Raw genomic sequence first — 7,766 nt, 5'->3', positions numbered from 1 at the left:
CCTGTATTAAAAGGTCAGGGAAGCCAGGCGCAAACAGTCTCTCTCTGACTGGAGAGGGAGACAGGCCTGGCTACTGGGGAACTCACCCAGGGGACCTAGAGGGAGGCAGGGCTGGGGAAAGGCCTTAGGAGCTGGGAAGCCCTAGGCCAGCAACTCCCCAGGCTGTAGGGCCTAGTTCTAGGCCTCCTAGGTATTGGGCTTGCAGAGGGGCAGCCGGAGGGTGGGTAAAGGCAGCCAGTCCAAACCCCTTGTTGCCTGTGATGACTGGCTGATACACTGCAGTCTGCCCCAGGGTGCGGGGGCTAAACAGACTGGCAGTAGCCACAACTGAGGCGACGTGGGGATAGGGGTGGGGGTTCCCCTGGGGTGGGGAAACCCCAGTAAGACTGTGGGGTACTGCAGGAGGCTTAACCCTGGGATATGGGCACCGGGGTCCTGGGAAGGACACGAGGTCAACGGCAAGTGGATCAGCGGCCTGCAGAGGGTGCTCCTGGGTCAAAGAGCTAATTCCCGAGGACAACCAGCAGGAGGCGCTGCAGGGGTGAGTCCGTGCCGTGCTACACACCCGAATCGGATCTCGCATTTAGAGAGCAGTCTGTATGGATGCTAAATGAAAGTAGCGCCTCTTCCACATGTGTCCACCCTGTTGTTCTAAAAGCCTAATTCTGCCTTGAAAAGTGCCCTCCCCTTGTGCGCCGTAGGAAATGCATCCTTTCAGTGTGCTAAGCTGGGGGGGTGGATGTAATGATGCATCACAACCGTTACACTCTCAACAGCCCGTCACACAGGGCTGCAGTGACACATTGCAGCGACCTGCTGGTGAAACAGGGCTCAGTACAGAGTGTGATATATTTGAAGGGTTGAGCACAGTGCTGAATCGGTTGATGTGAATTTGCAGGTAAAGTTCTTTAAGCAGCTGAATAGGTTGAACTGGTTACATAGTGGTTACCGTGTTTCTTCTTCTGCAGTACAAGAGTGAGCAAGACATCATGACTCCAGCTCCAGGTGTGTTTCTAATCAGGGATTTGTGCTAACTCTACCACATGCAATGATTGGCAACAAGGATTTCAAGAGCCTTCCATGAATCAGAGTAGCAAAACAATCAATGACAATGCTTGCAGCCCCGAGGGGGAGAGAGGAGTCTGTTACAACTGTGGGTGCTCCGAACTACTGAACTGACAGCAGCTGGGTGAAATGGCAGGATCTGCTGGAAAAATGGAAGCCTTCGACAGTGCCATGGAGGACTGGTCCACATGTATCGGGAGGCTGGAGCAGTATTTTGAAGTAAACGAGATTCTCTCAGAAGATCATGGAGCAGCAATACTGAGTGAGATGGGAGGAAAAATGCACAGTTTAGTACACAGTCTGATCACCCCAGAGACGCCAACAAAACCTTTAGAGAGAGAGTGCAAACTGTCCAAGAGCTCTTAGGACCAAGCCACTGATTATGACAGAAAAGTTCAATGGCATCAACTTGAAGGAGAATCTATTTCCTCTTTTGTGACAGAGATAAAAAGATTGTCTGAACACTGTGCTTTTAAGGATGGGCTTAAGAGAGAGATTTGAGTGTGGCCTGCTTAGCAAAGCATAGAGAGGCAGCTTACTTTAAATCTTACCTTTAAACACACAGTAGAAATTGGAGTTGTGATGAAAAGTTTGACAGCGGATGCAATAGAATTGAATACCAAAGCTAAAACAGAAACAGGAATGCCTGAACTATCTGTAACCCAAGGCAAGAGAGTCGGTCCACTCACCAGACGGATGCTATTGGTGTGGAAAAGGGTTCCACACTCCTTCTGACTGCTGATGTGAAGATGCATATTGCAGACACTTTAATAAAAAAAAAGGGCATTTTCAAATGGTTTGCTGCACCAAGAAAAAGAGAGAGACAAATCAGGGTATAGAAAAAGAAATATTAATGTACACTCTGTTGACAGAGGCAGTAGTGACAGAGTGTGAGAGTGGAGTAGCCGGCCTATATATTAGTGTGAACAAAAAATAATAAAAATCTGGTTGACACCCTGGATAAAAACATTGAAAACGTAATTGGGGACAGGCTCCATTATCTCACATTCAAAGTATGAGAGAAATTAAAAATACCAGATTGAGGGAAACAATGATGTTGCTAAAAACATGTACGGGAGAAAAGATAGTGCCAGTTGGAGTGATGCAAGAGAATGTGGAGTATAACAATAAGCAATGATTATTAGACTTATATGTCATTGAGAAGGGGAGACCGACCCTGTAGGACCATGAATGAATACATAAAGTTCCTCTGGATAGGAATTCTCTAAAGATGCTGCAGTCATTGTCAGCAAACTGCAGTGAAACAGTTCAACAGCCGCGGGAGGGGACTGGAACTCTACAACACATGAAGGCTAAACTAATTCCTAGCTGAGAAAGTGCAGCCCCAGCTTCACAGAGCTTGATCTGTCCAGTACAGTATTCACTCCAAGGTAGATGCTGAACTGGAATGTCTGGAAAGAGAGACATACTTTCAAAAGTGGACTGGAGCAAGTGGGGAACGCCTATCCTTCCAGATGTAAAAAAGTGGGGTGTAGAAAGGGTGTGGGGAGATTTTGAAGGTCACCGTAAACCCTGTGCCGAAAGTTGAAATTTAGCCTGTGTTGAACTGAAGACATTTTTGCTACACTGACAGGGGGACAATGATTCAGGAAAATTGATCTGTCACAGACCGACCTACAAGTGGAGGCTGAGGAAGAGTCTGAACCATAGCTCACAATCAAGATACAAAAGGTTTGTACCAGTAGAACAAGCTAGTGTTTGGTGTTACTTCAGCTCCTGCTATATGGCAATGGGCAGTGAACCAAGTTTAAAAGTTATCCTGAGAAGAGTGGTATTTGGATGACATTATTGTGACTCATGGAAGTGATGAAGAACATTTGGAAACCATGAAAAGGGCATTAAAATGTCTAGAAGAATACGGGTTATGAGCCAATTGCATAAAATACACTTTTTTCCAAGGACTTGACAGCTTATTGTGGGCGTGTTATTGATACACAAGGCCTACATAAATCTCAGGAGAAGGTTAAGGCATGTCATGCTTCCTCACGAGGAACAGGGGCTGTTATAGCGCGCACTGTGCCAGGTGGCAGTGAGAGATCCGTAGCATTTGCCTCCAGATCGCTCACAGCAAGAGAATGCGATTATGCACAAATGGACAAGGAGGCTTTAAGTTTGGTAGGGGATGTGAAGAAATTCCACCCGTACCTAGATGGGAGGACATTTATCCCTGTTACAGAACACCAATCCCTAGTAGCAATCCTTCATCTGAGGAAGGGAGTTTCTGTGACAGCGGCAGCACATATCCAACCCTACGCTCACTTCTTACCTTGGTTCCAGCCTGAGCTGGAATGTCTCTACCACAATTAAATGGTCCCTTAGCCTAATCCCTGCAAGCCCAAGTCAGTTGGTATGGGCCAGCCACAGTTTTTAACTGCAATGTAGACATACCCTAAGAGGACCAAAAGAATGCCACCAAGGCTAAAGAGCAGAATAATGGAGGCCATTAGAGGCGAAAAGGCATCCTTAAGAATTTCACTTCCAAATTTTAGTGAGGTTAATAGAAAGGTGCACAAACTCTGGTGGGTAAGTATAATAAAGGCAGGCCAAGAAAGAATTTGAGAAGCAACTTGCTAAAGATGCAAAAACTAACACTAAGACATTTTTTAAGTACATCAGAAGCAAGAAGCCTGTGAAACAGGCCATGGGGCCACCAAATTACCAAGGTGCTACAGGAGCACTCAAGAAGACAAGGCCACTGAAGAGAAGCTACAGGAATCCTTTGCATCGGTCTTCACTGCAGAGGCTGTCGGAGAGCTACCCACAGAGCTTTACTTTTTTTGGTGACAAATCTGAAGTATTGTCCCACATGGATGACCCAGCAGTAGAGGTTTGAGGAAAAAAATTGATAATTTAAACAGCAATAAGTCACCAGGACCAGAAGGTATTCCCCAATGAGTTCTGAAGGAACTCAAATGTGAAATTGCAGAACTACTAATAACCTATTGCTGAAACAAGCCTCTGTACCAGATGACCAGAAGGTAGCTAATGGTAATACAGATTTTTAAAACAATACTCCACAGGTGATCCTGACAGAGGCCATTGAGCCTAACTTCAGTACCAGGCAAATTAGTGGAAGCTATAGTAAGGAACAGAATTATCAGATACATAGACAAATCTAATTTGTTGGGGAAGAGTCAACATGACTTTTGTAAAGGGAAATCATGCCTCATCAATCTACTAGAATTCTTTGAGGGTGTCAATATGTCAACAAGCATGTAGACAAAAGTGAAAAAAAATCAATATAGTGTACTTGGATTTTCAGAAAGCCTTTGACAAGGTCCCTCAGCAAAGGCTCTTAAGGAAACTAAAAGTCATGGGATAAGATGGAAGGTCCCCTCATGGATCAGTAACTGGTTAAGAAATAGGAAACAAAGGACAGGAATAAATGGTCATTTTTCACAATGCGGAGAGGTAAACAGTTGGGTGCCCAAAAGATCTGTGCTGCAACCAGTGCTGTTAAACATATTCATAAAATATCTAGAACAGGGAGCAAACAGTGAAATGGCAAAGCTGGCAGCTGATAAAAAATTATTCAAGATAGTTAAGTCTAAAGCCAACTATGAAGAGTTACAGAGGGATCTCACACAACTGGGTGACTGGGTAACAAAGTGTCAGATGAAATTTAACATTGATAAAGTACAAAATATCGCACATTGGAAAAAGTAATCCCAACTATACATACCAAATGATGGGGTCTAAATTAGCTGGTGCCACTCAAGAAAGATCTTGGAGTCACCATGGATAGTTCTCTGAGAACTTCTGCTCAATATGCAGCAGCAGTCAAAATGGCTAACAGTATTTTAGGAACCATTAGGAAAGGAATAGATAATAAAACAGAAAAATGTCACAATGTCACTATATAAATCCAGAGTACACCCACACCTTGAATACTGCTTACAATTCTGGTCGCCCTTCTCAAAAATATATATTAGAATTAGAAAAGGTGCAGAGTAGGGCAACAAAAATTATTAGGCCGTATGGAATGGCTTCCATCTGAGGAGAGATTAAAGTGTCTGGGACGGTTCAGCTCAGAAGGGAGACAAGTAAGGGCAGGGGGACATGACCAAGGTCTATAATATCATGAACGGTGTGGAGAAAGTGAAAATGTTATTTACCCTTTTCCCACAAAACAAAAACCAGGGGTCACCCAATGAAATTAACAGGCAGCAGGTTTAATTCAAACAAGGGGAAATACTTCTTCACACCATGCACAATTAACCTGTGGAACTTGTTGCCATGGGATGTGGTGAAGGCCAAAAGTATAAGTGGGTTCTAAACAGAATTAGATAAGTTCATGGAGGATAGGTCCATCAATGGCTATTAGCCAAGATGGTCAGGGACGCAACCCCATGTTTGGTGGCAACCCTAAACCTCTGCCTGCCAGAAGCTGGGAGGGTAAGACCAGGTGGTTCACTCCAACTGCCAGCTCTGTACACTCCCCTGAAGCTCTGCATTGGCCACTGTCTAAGACTGGATCCTGGCTAGAAGGACCATTGGTCTCACCCAGTATGGCCGTTTCTATGAGTCAGAGGTCGGACTGGGAACCAAATACTCTCCAAAGCCCTGCTCACAAAATAAGCTCCACCCCATGTGAATCACTCACATCAGACACCACTTGCAGTGGTCTATCCAGATGTTCAAAATAGGAGCGTGCAGCTATCTGAGCAGTGCACGCAAGCACCCGCTTAACTGTAAATGTGTGCTTCAGTGCCTTTGATGTTCATGTGCTAAAGCATTTTGCTGATTCAGGGCCCAAACCAGGAAGCAAACAACTCATCTAAACACAATGAAAAGAGAAGAGCCCATCCCAAATAGTTACCCAGAGTAAAGCCCTGAAACTGCCCCCATTACAGCCAGTAGGACCTCAATGGGAGGAGGACTGGTTGTGTGAGAATCCAGCCAATATACACCTGCTAACTGGATATAGGTTTGAACCAACCCTTCAGAGCCAAATATCCTGAAATTTGAGAATGCTTGGATTGGGATCCAGGCCTTTGAGTTCAGCCTCTTTCTGCCTCTACCTTTAAGACCCAGATTTTTGGGTCCAAGACCATCCCCAAAGGACAAGGCAGATGTTAAGTGTATGTGGTCGAAGTAGAACTGGTTGGCAAATTGAAATTATTCACAGGAAAAAAATATAATGAAAACAAAATCTTTTTTCATTTTTGTCAATATTTTTCTTCAAAATGTTTCAGGTTTTTGTCAGAAACTGAACTTTTTTGGGTTTCTGGCAGCCAAAACCCAACATTTTTCAGTTTAAAGTGTTGAGTTATGGTTGCAGAATAGTAAAAATTGTTGTTTTGGGATTTCAATTAAAAGTGAAAAGTTTATTGAAAAAATGAATCCCCCCCCCCGAATGATTTTCAACTAAACTGAAAAGTCAATTTTCTGAAGGGGAACTAAAAAAGAGTCTAAAATGGAAAATTTTCCAGATTTCCTAGGTTGAAGTTTGAAATATACTGTATTATCTCATTATATTGCACAACATGTCCTCTTTGCCACAATAACGTATGTGTCTAGTTGAAGGTATTAGCTAGTCACTCTTAAATTACCCAGAGTCACTTCATAACCTCTTCGTACCTGAGTGATCAGCAAGGCAAACAGCCCATTCCTGTCAGACCTGCTGACCTGAAGGAGGGCTCTGAGTGGCTCAAAAGCTTGTCTCTTTCACGAGCAGAAGTTGGTCAGTAAAAGAGATTACCTCACCTACCTTGTCTCTCATATGCTGGGACCAACACGGTTTCCCACCACTGCAGAAGGCCTGCTGGCTGACAGTTTGCCATTGAGCACTGCAGCGTTGAAGCTGCCACTAACCAAAAGGCATTTGTACGAATGGTTTCCCTTCCAACCTTGATATTCTATGATTTCTATGATTCTTTTTGGCTGACAGATGGGCCAGTCTGACAGGCTGCCAAAGCAGGACAGCTGGTGAAGGGAGTGGAGGGAGGAGCACACTACACAGCAGGGGCTCCATCAGGGAAAGATCTTTCAATGTCCAGGAAAGGAGGAGACGCTGCCTTTGATCACTATAGAGACCATGTGGGTGAAGTGATAACTGTTACTGGACCTGCTTCTGCTGGTGAGAGAGACGAACTTCTGAGCTCACACAGAACCTTCTTGAGGTCTGGGAAAGGAAATCCCGGCATCACAGCAAAATGAAGGGTGGAGCAGATTGTTTAGCACCAGTAGTTAGCACATACTGTGAGGGACATCAAATGGATCAGACCCACTGGGGCAGCGGGTTTGGGTAGCGCACAAACAGTTTCAGTTGGAAGGAGATTCAGATGCCTGTTGATTTGGGATCTCACTAGTAACGTTGGCCAACTGTCATGATGTTCTCATTAACGGCCAAGTTATCCATCCATCCATCCTCCTATCCATCTTATTCATCAGATCTATCTATCCATCCCCATATATACCTCTCTATCTAATCTATCTGTGCATCAATTCATCCCCCTATACATCTCTCCATATACACACATCTTTTTGTCTATAGACAGGGATCTAATAAAGGTAATAATTGGAGATATACCAATCTCCTAGAACTGGAAGGGACCTTGAAAGGTCATTGAGTCCAGCCCCCTGCCTTCACTAGCAGGACCACTAACATAATATCTGAGCATCTCCATTACTTAAAAGATGACAATATCCTCTCCTGTCCTTCCCTGCCATAATAATAA

The 7,766-nt window shown here is 44.3% G+C and overlaps 1 long non-coding RNA gene across 1 annotated transcript in view; it reads right to left on the bottom strand.

The window, feature by feature from the left end:
* Window positions 1-955: 955 nt before the first annotated feature.
* LOC120408430 overlaps window positions 956-7,766 on the bottom strand; it is a 56,455-nt gene continuing 49,644 nt past the window's right edge. Inside the window, exon 3 of the long non-coding RNA XR_005600683.1 lies at window positions 956-1,323. This is a non-coding gene — a long non-coding RNA (uncharacterized LOC120408430). The remainder of the gene's footprint in view (window positions 1,324-7,766) is intronic.

This window comes from Mauremys reevesii, linkage group 6, assembly GCF_016161935.1.
Source record: "Mauremys reevesii isolate NIE-2019 linkage group 6, ASM1616193v1, whole genome shotgun sequence".
In the NCBI taxonomy this organism is placed as follows: domain Eukaryota; kingdom Metazoa; phylum Chordata; order Testudines; family Geoemydidae; genus Mauremys; species Mauremys reevesii.
This window is presented reverse-complemented; position numbering and strand designations above follow the sequence as displayed.